Genomic DNA, 18,607 nt, shown 5'->3' on the forward strand with positions numbered 1-18,607 from the left:
AATGCCCCTCTAAGCTATCTAGACTAAGATATACTTTTAAACAAATACACATTGTGCAAGACGTCCATTACAATAATATTCCAGTTAGCAACATAAATGGTAATCTATGTTTTAATATGGTCCTGAATATTTTCCTGGAAAAATTTTTTTATTTTGCCTTATGGAATAACTCAATTCACCATTAATGAAAGTTTGATAACTGTTGATTCAATATTTGTTTCTGTAATTGTTAGAAGACAATGTTCATAATGAGGTTTTAGGAATTATATGTTTGTAAATATAAATAAATGTTCCATACATAAATTTGGATTCTTATACTCCAAGTTCTCACCATACTATACAACTTGAACTCTAAGGCCAAATTTCTATTAATTTTCAAAGAAAACACATCTTAATTTTACTTTTGGTAAATGTAATATTGTAAGTTCATATTATGAAGCCCAAATTAAAACTGACACATATAGAAATAATTTTGTAAGGGACTATTCATTTTAAAAATTCATACTTGCTTTAAAGATGTCAGACAGAGTTCAATTGTTAAAAAAGATATAGAAGATCTAAAATGACAATGCTTAAAAATCTGATGTTATTGCAGGAAAAAGGTACAATGTAGCAAAGACTAAAGGCTGCCTCAAGCAAAGGATTCAGAGGCCACAGTTGAGTTCCTGTCACCCTCCCTCTGTAAAGGCTATGCTCAGGCAAGATTCCCGTTTTGGATCAGAAACCACCACCAAGTGTATGCACTGAACACCTCAGAATCAAGAAGCCCAACATGGAGTATTTGACGTTTATCTGATACATGAATACTCTTAAGAGCCTCATTTACATTGTCCTCAGATCAACCCTTCTGTTTATTTCAACCCAATCAAAATTCCAAAAGACACACTCAGTATAACCTACAATTGAAAGCAGAGAACTTTAACAGATCTCTCTTCATTGTACAAACATTATGCCCATATATTGTTATAGGAAAACCAACACAATAATGGACTTAAACTCTTGACTTTCTTGTGGGATAAATTCTAGATTCTTTAAATTGGTAAATCAGTGCATTCACAGTCTGAATCCAGTCTTTTTTTCTACAAATGCAAATTCAGATCCAAACAAATTAAAATTTTCATCACTGTATTATCAAATCTGTAATTCAGCAAAAGAAACTTTTTGTCCTTCACATGAGCCACACAGAGGATTGTTCACCTCATGGACTCCTACTCACTCTTAAATGGGCACGTCTAATGTCAACTCCTTTAATTCCTCCCTAAGTGTCCCTGCATTTCTAGAAGGACCTGGAATGTAATCACTGTAACTTGCAACACAGTGAGATAACAAACTTTATTCAGGTAGCAGTAGTTCTAAAAAGTTCATGATTCCCCTGACCTGTATTAGGACTTAGAAATCTTCATTTTAAATGTATACTCTTAGATTCTTGAAGATTTAGAACAAAAAAAACTTAAAATTTGTATGGAAACACAAAACACCCCAAATAGCCAAAGCAATCTTGAGAAAGAAAAAACGGAGCTAGAAGAATCAGGCTCCCTGACTTCAGACTATATTATAAAGCTACATTAATCAAAACATTATGCTACTGGCACAAAGACAGACTTATCGATCAGTAGAACAGGATAGAAAGCCCAGAAATAAACCCATGCACCTACGGTCTATTAATCTACAACAAAGGAGACAAGAATATACAATAGAGAAAATACAGTCTCTTCAATAGTGGTGCTGAGAAAACTGGACAGCTACATGTAAAAGAATGAAATTAGAACATTCTTTAACACCATACACAAAAATAAATCTGAAGTGGATTAAAGACATAAATGTAAGGCCAGAAACTATCAAACTCTTAGAGGAAAACATAGGCAGAACACTGTGCTGAGCATTACATTTTATCCTCTGTCTGCTGGATTCAATTCAACAAACGTTAACAAAGTCTAATGATTTAAATAAAAGCATATTTTAATTAAAAAACTAACAGACAAACAATTTATTACTACATCAATAAGTAAGAGTTTAAGTTGTATCCCTTAAATGACTGTTATGTCATTTAGGTAGACCTGAGTATTTTACTAAAGGGAAATGATATTTACTGGAAGATACTTATATGATAAATTAAACCTGTTTCTCATAGATCACATTTAAATTTAAATATATGTTAACTTCTTGAAACATATATTATTTTGTATAAGTGGAGCATAAACAGCTCTTTGAACTAGTTTACTAAATTAAATCAAGGCAAGATGTGAAGGGTGTCAGAAAATGCTAACTTCTTGAATTAAATATTTAGAAATTATGTGCTAATCTAATACTATCATAAATTAAATAGATAAATGTAAGCAATACTATTTTCTCTGACCAACTAAATCTGATATTGAAGTTTTTATGTAAATTATTGAAAAATAATATACAAAATCTTAGCCAGCATGTGCAGCATAGCTTTTGTAGCAGCATACATGACAGAGATTTAGTTAATAGTAAGATGGACATTCTTTATACAATTAAAAAAAAAACCTTTTTAAATGCAAAAAGAATTCATAATAGAAAATACTAGAGAACAATAATATAAAGCTTTATGTAAATGGGCTCAGTCATAATATATTTCTTCAAATAAGGAGTGAAATGGAGACACTGACAGAGTCATAGACTGAATTTCTCTTAGAATATGTAAAAGGCTTTACAGAGCAGAAGCTATATAATGCATATGTAAATGTAAAAATGATGAAAATTTTACATATGAAAGAACATATACTATTAAATTGGAATTATGTGAAGTTGAAGGACATAATTCCAAATGCTGTAAATAAGTTGTCAGCTGAGTCCTGAACTATTGAAATAAAAATAAATCAATGACCTGGAATTGAAATATGAATTTTCTTACATTATTTTAGATAAAAATATCCACCAACACTTCCTTTTTTTCGTGCCTTTTATCATCTTTTAGAGTAGACTGACATACACAAATCAATCTTTATGATGTTTACAGGATGCACATTTTAAATTAAGGACACAGAAATGTTGAAAATAAAAATATGGAAAAAGATATTCTTTGAAAACACAGACTAAGGGATATAAGACAAAGATAAGGCAAAAGAGTTTTATAAGAAAGAAGAGAGGACATTATGGAATAGTAAAAGGATAAATTCACCATAAGAATCCTAAAGTTTACGGACATATAGATAACTTCAATTTTTATAACAAGAAGTTGATAAATCAACAAGTCTACACTCATACTTCAAATATTGAGCACCTTTAGAGATGTAACACCACTCTGAATATGTTTTAAGAATTAAAATTACATGTGTTTGTTGTCTAACAACTATTGCATTAAATTAGAGCAGAATAATAATATAAAGATAACTAGAAAATCCCCAAGTGTTTGAAACGTATTCAGAACTTTTCTAAATAACAAGTGGGTCAAGAAGTAAATTATAATGCATCATATAACTTATTATAATCTGAATAATGAAAATATATTTACTGAAAATTGTAGAATGTATCTAAAACATCTTAGAAGTAAACTATATGTTAACTCTGAATATACATTTTAGAAAATAAGAATGTTGAAAATCACTTACTTAAACTTCCAACAAAAAAGCTAAAGACTAGAGGGGGGGATAGGGAGGGTGGGAGGGAGATACAAGAGGGAGGAGAAATGGGAATATATGTATATGTATAGCTGATTCACTTTGTTATACAGCAGAAACTAACACACCATTGTAAAGCAATTATACTCCAATAAAGATGTTAAAAAGAAATAATACAATTAAAAAACAAAAGCTAAAGAAGAAGAGTAGAGTAAAACCAAAGAAAAGAGGAGACAAACAATAAAAATAAGCAGAAATCAATAAATATAAGCACAACCACAAAATAAAGAAAACCATAAAGACAAAATTGATTTTTGAAAAAGAATAAAATTGATAAATAGTAAGACTGATTAATAAAGAGATGTCAATAACGCAAATTATTAATATCAGCAGTGAAAGAGGTGTAATTACTCCATATTTTACAAACATTATATAGGAAATGAGTATATTATAAAGAAATTTAGGTCAAAAATTTTTTTAAATATATGAAATGGAAAATAACTTGAAATTTACAACTTATAAACATTAATACAAGAAGATATAGACAATGTGAATAATTCTGTATCAGTTGAAAAACTTGAATTCATAATTAAAAACCTTCCCAACAAAAATATTCTGGGCCAGATAGGTTTACAGGTATATTCTTCCAAACAATTAAAGAAAAAATACCACTGAATACATCAAGTCTTCCAGAGAACATGAAAAGAGGGAACACTTTTCAATCCCTTGTATAATATTTGGCTGGTCTCATGAATCTGACAGCAACATTTGCCATCACATTTCAAGAAAATAAAATTTTATATATACTGATATCTTTTATGAATTCAGAGACAAAAATTCTAAACAAAATATTTAAAAATTTAATCCAGAGATAACTAAAGGGGGTAATACATCAAGACTGTGTGAAATTTATTCCAGGAATGCATGGTTGGTTCAAAAATTTGAAAACTAAGCAAAGTTTTCACATTTACCACATAAACAAAATAAAGTGGAAAAGCAATGTAATAATCTCAATATATTATAAAATTATTTTAAAAAATGAACATACATTCATGTAAAAAGAATAACTATGAACAAACTAGAGATAGAGAGAAGATATTTTTTTAAAATTATCCTCAAAAACCAATAACTAACACTTAATAATGAAATATTGATATTCTTCCCTCTAAGACTGGGAACAAGGATATCTTTTATCTATGGTTCAATTCATAAGTGTACTGGTTATCTTTCACAGTGCAATAAGGGAAAAAATGTCCTAGCAAGTCTTAAGGTTGATAAAAGAAAAAAAAGCACTTATAATTACATGATTAGGTTTAAAGAAACTTTAAAGAAACAATAAATTATTAGAAGAACACATGAATTTAGAAAATTTGCTTAACAGAATCCAACATAGAGAAATCAGTTATATTTCTATATACCAATAACAAACAATATTAAATTAGAAAACAGATAACAGTGCCGTCAAAAAGACCAAATACTTGGAATAAATCTATTGAAAAACACCAAGGATCTCTCTAGTAAAAATGGTGTATATTACCAAAAGAAAGTAAAGAAAACCTTGATAGATGCAGGGAAACACTATGTTCAATGTGGCTCTGTATTCTTAGGATTAAAATTCTCCTTTCATGGTAAATTCAATTCAACATAAGGGTATTTTTGTGGATATTGACAAATTGATCCAATCATATATGTATATATATACAGATATATGCATCTATTTCTATATATAAATATATAAATGCAAAGAAGCTAGAATACTCAAGCAATTTTGAAGAAAAAGTAGAAAGAATTTTCTTTACATAAAATTTTATCTTATATAAAATTTATTATAATTCTACACTGACTAAGACAGTATGGCACTGGGGCTTGATATGAAAACAGATCATGATAACAGAATAAATAATTCTGAAACAAACACTTAGCTTTTCAGTCAATTCATTATAACAACTGTCCTACTGCAATTTCTGAGGAAAGGGTCAGGGTCAACAAATGATATTGGGTAACCTGGATATCCATGTGAAAAAAAAGTCAGTGTTGACACCTACCTAATATTACAGACAAAAATTAGTTCAAGATGAATTATGGATCTAAATGTAAATTTTTAAAGTACATATAAAAATACATATGGATAGATACATGATAGATATAGATAGATAGATAGATAGATAGACAGATAGATGATTGATAGATCTCCAGCTTTTCTATTGCTTCACATATGCCCTACAGAACTGCACATGCGAATTTATTAAAAGACATATAACAGAATGTCCATAAATGTATGATTAGTAATAGACCCAAACTGAATACAGGCCAAAGACCAAACACTGATTTAGAGCAGAATGGATTAATAACATGATATATTGATAGAATATGTCAGACATAAAAGAGCACATGCTATATGACTCAATTTATATGATGTTCAAGATAAAAATTATACTTTCAGGTAAAACTAAACTGTAGTGATAGGTTTTATATTTTATATGGTAAAGTTTTAAATGAAAAAGTTATGTTACTTGGTGAATACTCAATGGAAAATAACTGTTTTGATAAGCCAGTGGTTCTGACAAGAAACAAATATTATGGTTTGATTTAAGATGATTTTATTGCTATTTTATAAAGTAACATGTAAACTTTTATAAGCTCATAATGTCTTAAATGAGAATTACTCAGTCAAAACATAAGATAATCTTTAGAATTTTATTTTCCCCAGGGTGACACCTATGTGATAGTTCTTTTAAAATTTTACTGTTATACTTATATATAAACTAATTTCAAAATGAAAGGAAAAATATAATATGTTTACTGCAAATATTTCATTGAAATTATTTTAATAGAACATTTGTTTATAGCTATTCTTTTATACATTTCCTTTCATTTGCATAGTTTTGTATAGGGTTTGATTTTTTTTTAATTTATGATATATATTTACATACACACATATAGTCAAGGCTTTCAGTGTATCAGATTGAGGCAGACATTTTCTTCATTTCTCACTTATTTTTGTTATTGTTGACATAGTAATATTTGAATTTTATGCATGGCTAGATTTTATTATTAGGTGATAAGTATCTTTGTCTAGTTCTATCCCGTTTTGAAAGCAATTATCAAGCACTCATGCAAGTTCTAATTCCTTGCAAATTAATAGGCAAAGGAAATTAATTGTTTTTTCATACTCTTGGTTGTACTTGATCAGATTCAAAGCAAGTGAGCATATAGCAACAAAATTCTGTAGGCAAGAGAAAAGCCAAGATAGGACACAGAGGAATATAAAACATTAAATCCAAGGGCAGCCAAGTACAGTGAAAAATATTCACAGGACCTCAAGTCTTAAATGCTGATGGATGAGTAAGCATACCTTCATGATCTGTGCACAGCAATGGGAGCTTCCAAGTCAAATATAATAGCTAAATTCAGACTGAAAATAAACATTTGTTTCATTGTCCTTTGTCCATTTATAGAAATTTGTCCTATGCTAAGCACATATTATAGGCAACTTCCAATTTGGGAGAGATAGAATAAACCAATATTAAATAAACTTTAAGAAGCCAGGACAGTGAGGGGGTGAAGAGAAATCCACTGTATTTAGCAATCTTTGGGAAGACAAAGGAAAATTAAACTTTAAGGCCTACACAGACATTCAGTGGTTACCACAGGGTGAATCGACAGATAAAAAATTAACTTAATAGCTCTCTGATTGCTGGACATTAAGTTCTTGAAAAAATCTCTCCCTGAAAAAATTGACAAAGGAATTAAGTTGGGGGTCACAAATACTAGAATAAAAGCAAAGGTAGGGAAGAGTTAAGGAGAATTAAAAAACAGCATCTAACTGAATAATGGTCAATCAGATATCTTCAGGAATTGACTGTCTTGTTTTTCACTCTTAGTTATATTCTCTTGATTTTTTTGCATGTTAAGTAATTTTTTATGATATCTGGCCACTGTGTGTATAAGAATTGTAAAACTTCCAGATAATGAAATCTCATACCTGAGAGTACGTAAGGAAAATGGAATAAGATGCTAAGCAACTCATCCAACCAAGGGTTGGGAGCAATCAGAGATATGTTATAATTTATTAATATTAAATGTAAATCTTGATCAGCCTGGTTTCTAACCTACTACCCTTTCAGAGTTTCGATTGAGAGCCCTGTGGGTCTTTTATCCTCATAATTGAAAGACCACAGGCAGGGACTTCTCGGGTGGTGCAGTGGATAAGACTGTGCTCCCAATGCAGAGGGGCCACTTTCGATCCCTGGTCAGGAAATTAGACCCCACATGCATGCTGCAACTAAGGAGCCGTCCTGGGGCAACTAAGACCTGGCACAACCAAATTTAAAAAAAAAAAAAAAAAAAGACTGAGGGCAGTTAAGTTCTTCCCTTCAGAGCTTTATTTGTTTTGTTTTTGTCCCCTTGTTTTATTTATGACTAAATGGCAGGCTTTATTTTATTTTTTATTTTTATAACATTTTTATTGGAGTATAATTGCTTTACACTTGTATGTTAGTTTCTGCTTTATAACAAAGTGAATCAGCTATACATATACATATATCCCCCTATCTCCTCCATCTTCTCTCTCCTTCCCACCCTCCCTATCCCACCCCTCTAGGTGGTCACAAAGCACTGAGATGATCTCCCTGTGCTACGCATCTGCTTCCCACTAGCTATCAGTTTTATATTGGGTAGTATATACATGTCCATGCCACTCTCTCACTTCATCCCAACTTATCCTTCCCAATCCCTGTGTCCTCAAGTCCACTCTCTATGTCTGCATCTTTATTCCTGTCCTGCCCCTAGGTTCTTCAGAACCATTTTTTTTTGATTCAATATATATGTGTTAGCATGTGGTATTACTTTTTCTCATTCTGACTTACTTCACTCTGTATGACAGATTCTAGGTCCAACCACCTCACTACAAATAACTCAATTTAGTTTCCTTTTATGGCTCAGTAACACTGCATTGTATACATGTGCCACATTTCTTTATCCATTCATCTGTTGATGGACACTTAGGTTGCTTCCATATCCTGGCTATTGTAAATAGAGCTGCAATGAACAATGTGGTACATGACTCTTTTTGAATTATGGTTTCCTTAGGGTATATGCCCAGTAGGGGGATTACTGGGTCATATGGTAGTTCTATTTTTAGTTTTTTAAGGAACCTCCATACTGTTCTCCATAGTGGCTGTATCAATTTACATTCCCTCCAACAGTGAAAGAGGGTTCCTGTTTCACCACACCATCTCCAATATTAATTGTTGGTAGATTTTTTGATGGTCATTTTGACTGGTGTGAGGTGATACCTCACTCTAGTTTTGATTTGCATTTCTCTAATAATTAGTGATGTTGAGCATTCTTTCATGTGTTTGTTGGCAATATGTATATCTTCTCTGAAGAAATGCCTATTTAGGCCTTCTGCCCATTTTTGAATTGGGTTGTTTGTTTTTTTGATACTGAGTTGAATGAGCTGCCTGTAAATTTTGGAGATTAATCCTTTTTCAATTGAGTCATTTGCAAGTATTTTCTCCATTATGAGCGTTGTCTTTTCACCTTGTTTATGGTTTCCTTTGCTGTACAAAAGCTTTCAAGTTTTATTACCTCCCATTTGTTTATTTTTTTATTTCACTTTCTTTAGGAGGTGGGTCAAAAAGGATCTTGCTGTCATTTATGTCATAGAGTGTTCTGCCTATGTTTTCCTCTAAGAGTTTTATAGTGTCTGGCCTTACATTTAGGTATTTAATCCATTCTGACTTTATTTTTGTGTATGGTGTTAGGGAGTGTTCTAATTTCATTCTTTTACATGTAGCTGTCCAGTTTTCCCAGTATCATTTATTGAAGAGGCTGTCTTTTCTCCATTGTGTATTCTTGCCTCCTTTATCAAAAATAAGGTGACCATATGTGCATGGGTTTATCTCTGGACTTTCTAACCTGTTCCATTGATCTATATTTCTGTTTTTGTGCTAGTACCATACTGTCTTGATTACTGTGGCTTTTTAGTATAGTCTGAAGTCTAGGAGCCTGATTCTTCCATCTCCGTTTTTCTTTCGCAAGATTGCTTTGGATAATCGGGTCTTTTGTGTTTCCATACAAATTGTGAATTTTTTTGTTCTAGTTCTGTGAAAAATGCCATTGGTAGTTTGAAAGGGACTGCACTGAATCAGTAGATTGCTTTGGGTAGTAGAATCACAATGTTCGTTCTTCTAATTCAAGAACATGGTATATCTCTCCATCTGTTTGTATCATCTTTAATTTTTTCATCAGTGTCTTATACTTTTCTGCATACAGGTCTTTTGTCTCCTTAGGTAGGTTTATTCCTAGGTATTTTATTCTTTTTGTTGCAATGATAAATGAGAGTGTTTCCTTAATTTCTCTTTCAGATTTTTCATCATTAGTGTATAGGATGCAAGAGATTTCTGTGCATTAATTTTGTATCCTGCTACTTTACCAAATTCATTGATTAATTCTAGTAGTTTTCTTGTAGCATCCTTAGGAATCTCTACGTATATTATCATGTCATTTGCAAACAGTGACAGCTTTACTTCTTCTTTTCTGATTTGGATTCCTTTTATTTCTTTTTCTTCTCTGATTGCTGTGGCTAAAACTTCCAAAACTATGTTGAATAGCAGTGGTGAGAGTGGACAACCTTGTTCCTGATGTTAGAGGAAATACTTTCAGTTTTTAACCATTGAGAATGATGTTTGCTGTGGGTTTGTCCTATATGGCCCTTGATATGTTTAGGTAAGTTCCCTCTAAGCCTACTTTGTGGAGGGTTTTCATCATAAATGGGTGCTGAATTTTGTCAAAATCTCTTTCTGCATCTATTGAGATGATCACATGGTTTTTCTCTTTCAATTTGTTAATATGGTTTATCACATTGATTGATTTGCATATATTGGAGAATCCTTGAATTTTAGGATAAACCTCACTTGCATGATGTATGATCCTTTTCATGTGCTGTTGGATTCGGTTTGCTAGCATTTTATTCAGGATTTTTGCATCTATGTTCATTAGGGATATTGGCCTGTAGTTTTCTTTCTTTGTGACATCTTTGTCTGGTTTTGGTATCAGGGAGATGGTGGACTCGTAGAATGAGTTTAGGAGTGTTCCTCCCTCTGCTATATTTTGGAAGAGTTTCAGAAGGATAGGTGTTAACTCTTCTCTAAAAGTTTGATAGAATTCGCCTGTCAAGCAATCTGGTCTTGGGCTTTTTGTTGGAAGATTTTTAATCACAGTCTCAATTTCAGTGCGTGTGATTGGTCTGTTTATATTTTCTATTTCTTCCTGGTTCAGTCTCGAAAAGTTGTGCTTTTCTAGGAATTTGTCCATTTCTTCCTGGTTGTGCATTTTATTGGCATATAGTTTCTTGTATTAATCTCTCATGATCCTTTGTATTTCTGCAGTGTCAGTTGTTACTTCTCCTTTTTCATTTCTAATTCTATTGAGTCTTATTTTTTTTTTATTTTTTTATTTTTTGCGCTACGTGTGCCTCTCACTGTTGTGGCCTCTCCCATTGCAGAGCACAGGCTCCGGACACACAGGCTCAGGGGCCATGGCTCATGGGCCCAGCCACTCCACGTCATGTGGGATCTTCCCGGACTGGGGCACGAACCCGTGTCCCCTGTATCTGCAGGTGGACTCTCAACCACTCTGCCATCAGGGCAGCCCCGAGTCTTATCCATTTTTTCTTGATGAGTCTGGCTAATGGTTTATCAATTTTGTTTATCTTCTCATAGAACCAGCTTTTAGTTTTATTGATCTTTGCTATCGTTTCCTTAATTTCTTTTTCATTTCTTTCTTATCTGATCTTTATGATTTCTTTCCTTCTGCTAACTTTGAGGGGTTTTTTGTTCTTCTTTCTCTCATTGCTCTAGGTGTAAGGGTAGGTTGTTTATTTGAGATGTTTCTTGTTTCTTGCGGTAGGACTGTATTGCTATAATCTCCCCTCATAGAACTGCTTTTGCTGCATCCCATAGCTTTTGGGTCTGTGTGTTTTCATTGTCATTTGTTTCTAGGTAGTTTTTTATTACCTCTTTGATTTCTTCAGTGATCTCTTGGTTATTAAGTAGTGAATTGTTTAGCCTCCATGTGTTTGTATTTTTTACAGCTCTTTTCCTGTAATTGATATCTAGTCTCAAGGCATTGTGGTTGGAAAATATACTTGATAAAATTTCAATTTTCTTGAATTTACCAAGGCTTGATTTGTGACCTAAGATATGATTTATCCTGGAGAATGTTCCATGAGCACTTGAGAAGAATGTGTATTCTGTTGTTTTTGGATGGAATGTCCTGTAAATCTCAATGAAGTCCTTCTTGTTTAATGTATCATTTTAAGCTTGTGTTTCCTTATTTATTTTCATTTTGAATGATCTGTCCATTGGTGAAAGTGGGATGTTAAACTCCACTACTATGATTGTGTTACTGTTGATTTCCCCTTTAATGGCTGTTAGCATTTGCCTTATGTATTGAGGTGCTCCTATGTTGGGTGCATAAATATTTACAATTGTTATATCTTGGATTGATCCCTAGATCATTATGTAGTGTCCTTCTTTGTCTCTTGTAATAGTCTTTATTTTAAAGTCTATTTTGTCTGATATGAGAATTGCCATTCCAGCTTTCTTTTGATTTCCATTTGCATGGAATATATTTTTCCATCCCCTCACTTTCAGTCTGAATGTGTCCCTCAGTCTGAAGTGGGTCTTGTTTTGGTATCCATTCAGCCAGTGTATGTCTTTTGGCTTGAGCATTTAATCCATTTACATTTAAGGTAATTATCGATATGTATGTTCCTATTCCCATTTTCTTAATTGTTCTTGGTTTGTTATTGTAGGTCTTTTCATTCTCTTGTGTTTCCTGCCTAGAGAAATTCCTATAGCATTTGTTGTAAAGCTGGTTTGGTGGTGCTAAATTCTCTTAATTTTTGCTAGTCTGTAAAGATTTTAATTTCTCCATCGAATCTGAATGAGATGCTTGCTGGGTAGAGTAATCTTGGTTGTAGATTCTTCCCTTTCATCACTTTAAATATGTCTTGCCACTCCCTTCTGGCTTGCAGAGTTTCTGGTGAAAGTTTAGCTGTTAACCTTATGGGGTTTCCCTTGTATGTTATTTGTTGTTTTTCCCTTGCTGCTTGTAATTTTTTTTTAAATTTTTATAGTTTGATTAATATGTGCCTTGGCGTGTTTCTCCTTGTATTCATCCTGTATGGGACTCTCTGTGCTTCCTGGACTTGATTAACTCTTTCCTTTCCCATATTAGGGAAGTTTTCAACTATAATCTCTTCAAATATTTTCTCAGTCCATTTCTTTTTTCTTCTTCTTCTGGGATCCCTATAATCTGAATATTGGTGTGTTTAATGATGTCCCAGAAGTCTCTTAAGACTGTCCTCAGTTCTTTCCATTCTTTTTACTTTGTTCTGCTCTGCAGTAGTTATTTCCACTGTTTTATCTTCCAGGTCACTTATAGTTTCTTCTGCCTCAGTTATTCTGCTATTGATTCCTTCCAGAGAATTTTAAATTTCATTTATTGTGTTGCTCATCATTGGTTGTTTGCTCTTTAGTTCTTCTAGATCCTTGTTAAATGTTTCTTGTATTTTCTTCATTCTATTTCCAAGATTTTAGATCATCTTTACTCTCATTACTCTGAATTCTTTTTCAGGTAGACTGTCTATTTCCTCTTCATTTTTTTTGTCTCGTGGGTTTTTACCTTGCTCCTTCATCTGCTGTGTGTTTCTCTGTCTTCTCATTTTGATTAACTTACTGTGTTTGTGGTCTCCTTTTCTCAGGCTGCAGGCTCATAGTTCCTGTTGTTTTTGGTGTCTGCCCCCAGTGGCTAAGTTTGATTCAGCGGGTTGTGTAGGCTTCCTGGTGGAGGGGACTAGTGCCTTTGTTCTGGTGGATGAGGCTGGAACTTGTCTTTCTGGTGTGCAGGATCACGTCTGGAGGTGTGTTTTGGGCTGTCTGTTATCTTATTATGATCTTAGGCAGCCTCTCTGCTAATGGGTGGGTTTGTGTTCCTGTCTTTCTAGTTATTTGGCATAGTGTGTCCAGCACTGTAGCTTGCTGGTCATTGAGCGGAGCTGGGTCTTAGCGTTTAGATGAAGATCTCTGGGAGGGTTTTCACCATTTGATATTATGTGTAACCGGGAGTTCTCTGGTGGACCAATGTCCTGAACTTGGCTCTCCCACCTCAGAGGCAGAGGCCTGACAAATGGCCAGAGCACAAAAACCCTGTCAACCACCCATCTCAGAAGAGAAGGGGGAAAAAATTAAAGAGAGAAAAAAATAAAGTAAAATAAAATAAGGTTATTAAAATAAAGAATAAAAAATTATTAAAAATTTTTTAAAAAAATTAAAAAGTGATAAAAAAGGAAAAAGAAAGTAGAGAGCAACCAAACCAAAAAACAAATTCACCAGTGATAACAAGTGCTAAAAAGTATACTAAAAACAACAAAAAAACAAAGAAACAACGGACAGGCTGAACCCTAGGACAAATGGTAAAAGCAAAGCTGTACAGACAAAATCACACAAAGAAGCAGATGCCTACACACTCACAAAAAGAGAAAAAGGAAAAAAATTATATATCTATATGTAAAAAAAATGGAGGAAGATAGCAACCAAACCAATAAACAAATCTACCAATGATAATAAACTCTAAATACTAGACTAAGATACACATAAAACTAGAAACAAATTAGATTCAGAAAGCAACCCCAAGTCTATAGTTGCTCCTAAAGTCCACTGCCTCAATTTTGGGATGACTTGTCGTCTATTCAGGTATTCCAGAGATACAGAGTACATCAAGTTGATTGTGGAGATTTAATCCGCTGCTCCTGAGGCTGCTGGGAGAAATTTCCCTTTCTCTTCTTTGTTTGCACAGCTCCTGGGTTCAACTTTGGATTTGGCCCTGCCTCTGTGTGTAGGTCACCTGAGCGTGTCTGTTGTTAGCCCAGACAGGACGGGGTTAAAGTAGCAGCTGTTTCGGGGGGGTGGGGTATGGAATGTGGGGTGAACCTGAGGCCGCAGAGGCCAATGTGACATTGCAACAGCCTGAGGCGGGCCGTGTGTTCTCCCAGGGAAGTTGTCCCTGGATCACAGGACCAGTGGCGGGCTGCACAGGCTCCCAGGAGGGGAGGTGTGGATAGTGACCTGTGCTTGCACACAGGCTTCTTAGTGGCTGCAGCAGCAGCGTTAGCATTTCATGCCCTTCTCTGGGATCCGCACTGATAGCTGTGGCTCGTGCCATCTCTGGAGCTCGTTTCGGCGGTGTACTGAATCCCCTCTCCTTGCACAACCGAAATAACGGTCTCTTGCCTCTTCGGCAGCTCCAGCCTTTTCCCCAGACTCCCTCCTGGCTGTGGTGCACTAGCCCCCTTCAGGCTGTCTTCAGGCAGCCAACCCCAGTCCTCTCCCTGGGATCTGACCTCCGAAGCCCGAGCCTCAGCTCCCAGCCCCCGCCCGCCTCAGCGGGCGAGCAGACAAGCCTCTCAGGCTGATGAGTGCTGGTCGGCACCGGCACCGATCCTCTCTGTGGGAATCTGTCTGTTTTGCTCTCTGCACCCCTGTTGCTGTGCTCTCCTCAGTGGCTCCGAAGCTTCCCGCCCCCCTCCCCCCCCCGCCGCCACCCGTCTCCACCAGTGAATGAGCTTCCTAGTGTGTGGAAACTTTTCCTCCTTCACAGCTCCCTCCCAGAGGTGCAGGTCCCATCCCTAGTCTTTTGTCTCTGTTTTTTCTTTTTTCTTTTGCCCTACCCATGCATGTGGGAAGTTTCTTGCCTTTTGGGAAGTCTGTGGTCTTCTAACAGCGTTCAGTCATTGTTCTGTAGGGGTTGTTCCACATGTAGATGTATTTTTGATGTATTTGTGGGGAGGAAGGTGATCTCCACGTCTTACTCCTCCACCATCTTGTAGGTCCTAGACTTTATTTTTCAGAGCAGTTTTAGGTTTATACAAAAATTGAGCAGAAAGTACAGAAAGCTATCATGTTTCCTCTCCCCTTTGTGCACAGAATCTCCTATTATTAACATCTTGGCCTAGTGTGATAAATTTGTTATTATTGAGGAAGAGATTTTGATACATTGTGATTAAAAATTCATAGCTTACATTAGGGGTCACCCTTTGAGTTGTACAGCTCTATGGGGTTTGGCAAATGTATGAAGTCTTCTGTCCACCACTATAAAATGATACAGAATAGATTCACAGCCCTACGAATCTGTGTTCCACCTCTCCCAGTCTCTCCCTAAACTGGTAAACACTAATATTGATACTGTGGCTATAGTTTTGCCTTTTGCAGAGTATCATATAGTTGAAATCAAACAGTGTGTAGATTTTTCAAACTCTCTTCTTTCACTTAGAAATATACATTTAAGTTTCTTCCATGTCTTTTTGTGGCAAGATAGCTCATGTTTTTTTCAATGAATGATAATTCCCACTGCTGCACATCCTCACCAATTACCTCACTATGGTAAAGCTGAAGTCAGGTTTTGGCAAAATAGTTTCCCTTGAATTCAGGTGTTTTGGAGAACAGAATGCCCTGAGCATATTTCAAAATGGCTCCTCCCCACCACCCTGTTGCTGGAAGAACAAGAAGATTTTTTTTCTAATCTTCATCCTGACAACCTGGTGGGGGTCCTGAAGGTAAAATTCATAAAAGTGTGTGTCCCTCCAACAAGGCTGGGCCCCAGGAGTTTTTTTCTCTCTCAAGTCGGTCCATTCTCAATCTGACAATTAGTTGCCGTTTAAATGTCTCTACCATGCTCCAGTAATGACTTCTGTTTCCAGTAAGCTGATTCTCTGGGGAATCAGCTTACTGATTCTTTGGGGAATCAGTGGCTTTTTGGGGAGCAGTGGCTTTCTGGGGAGAAGTGGCTAGCCCTGTGACCGTAATTCTCTGATGGACCCAAGAAGAGCTGTGTGTTTTTATTTTATACAATTTTTTTCTTGTTGTTAGGATTAGGGCACGGGGGATTGGTAAAGACTTCTAAACTCTTTACATGTCTCACCTTCAGAGCTTTTTAACTCCTGCCTGATATAGCTTCAAGTTGTGGCAAATACTTTAAGACAGTGATTGGCCATGTCTCTTGAGTCACACCACCATCTTTTTGTTTCCTAAACACTGAACAATTTTTGAAATGTTACTGTGATTTTAAGATATATTTGACCTGACAGTTCAGTCACCTCTGCAAATCCAGAATTCAGCAAAGACACATTGGGGAAATGTGGCTGTGAGTTTGAGGTCCTTTACTCTTCTAATTTGTAACTCTAACCTCACAAGACCATTTAGAGCTTTCCTCATTTTTCTTTCAGAAGGTCAGTTCCCACTTATGGCTCAAAATCTCCACTCTGAATGAGCAAGTTCCTCTAGGAAAATAGTCTGTCTATCACCAACATACATCTCAACAATTCAGTCCTCTCTGGAATTTTGATTCATCTAGTCCTCTTTGCTTTCTAACACCTTTACAAGATATATTTTTGTTATTTTCCCAGCATTTTTAGCTTTGTTGCAACAGGATTATTGACTTGCCATGGCCTGCTACATCTTACATAGAAGTGAATTTTTCCTTTCTGCCATTTTTAAAAGCAATTTCTACTGGATATACAAGCCAAGGTTGGTATTTGTTTCTTTTCATAATTTTAGAGTTGCCTTTAGAGTGATTGTCTTTTGGCTTCTGCTATTTTTTAATGTACACTTTTTTTTCACTGCAGTTTAAGATATTGTTTGTGATTTCCAGAAGTTTTATTAAGATGTTATTTTCTCTGAATTCATACCACTTAGAGTCTTCACAACTTGAATCTGTGAGTTGCTAGTAAATGTCTTACATCAGTTTTTGAAAATTCTCAACCACTATCTCTTCAAGTATAACTTATGCCCAATTCTCTCTCCTTTGGTCTTGGAATTCATTATGTGTGTGTTAGATTACTTTACTGCGTCCCAAGGCTTTTATTTATTTTCCTTAAAAAAAAAAGGTCTACTCGTATATTAGTTTCCTAGTGTTGCTGTAACAAATTACCACAAAGTAGGTAGCTTAAAACAACAGAAAATTATTCTCTCACAGTTCTGAAAGCTAAAAGTCTGAAATCAAGATGCCAGCATGGTTGATGCCTTCTGAGAGTTCTGAGAGAGCATCGTCCATTTGTTATCTCCTGTCACCTTCTGGTGAAAGCTGGCAATCCTTGATTTGTATATGCATCACTCCAATCTCCGCTTCATCTTTACTTGGCATTTTCTCTATATTTTTCTGTCTTCATATAGCCATCTCCCATTGTGTCTCTCTTCTCTTCTTATAAGGACACTAGTCATATTGGAATAAGGGCTCACTCTTCTCCTATATGCGCTCATCTTAATCAATTATACCTGCAACAATCTTATTTCCAAATAAGTTCACATTCTGAGGTACTGGGAATTGAGGTTTCAACATATCTTTGGGGGATCATAATTCAATCCATAACACAGTGCGACCTTGCCTTCCAGTTGAGTAATTCTGCCATCTGCTTTTAAATCTTTTGTTGATTACAGTTCTGGAAGTTACTTTTACTTTTTAAAAGTAGATTATAATTCTTTAATGAAATACTCAATACATTTATTAATTTTATCCCATTTTTATAAATTTTAACACGTTTGTTTTAAAAGTTCCTGCCTCCTAACTTCAATATCTGTATTACATTTATTTCTGTTTTTTCTCTTGGTTTTTGGTTTGTAACATAATATGCCTTGCATTCTTGGTGATTTTTAATAAAATCCAAGACGCTGTGTAAAGATAATTTTAGAGTCTCTCTTAGGATGGGTTTTATAGAAATAAAGAGTGCTTATCAAGAACATCTCATAATGAAAGCAATGAAAAAGGATAGAAGGGAGATAGGGAGATAGCTGAGCAGATATGTGGCTTCTAATGATGTTTTACCTTGTCTTGATCCACAGAGAAAAGTCTCAGGAGTACAAATTGTATCAATACCATACTGTTGGACTCACTTGAGGAAAGAGGTCTGCCTTTTGTACCCCTGCATAAGACAATTCCTTTTCCCAGAAAAGGAATTTTTA

Source organism: Mesoplodon bidens (assembly GCF_964165515.1).
Source record: "Mesoplodon bidens genome assembly, chromosome: 5".
Taxonomy (NCBI): Eukaryota; Metazoa; Chordata; class Mammalia; order Artiodactyla; family Ziphiidae; genus Mesoplodon; species Mesoplodon bidens.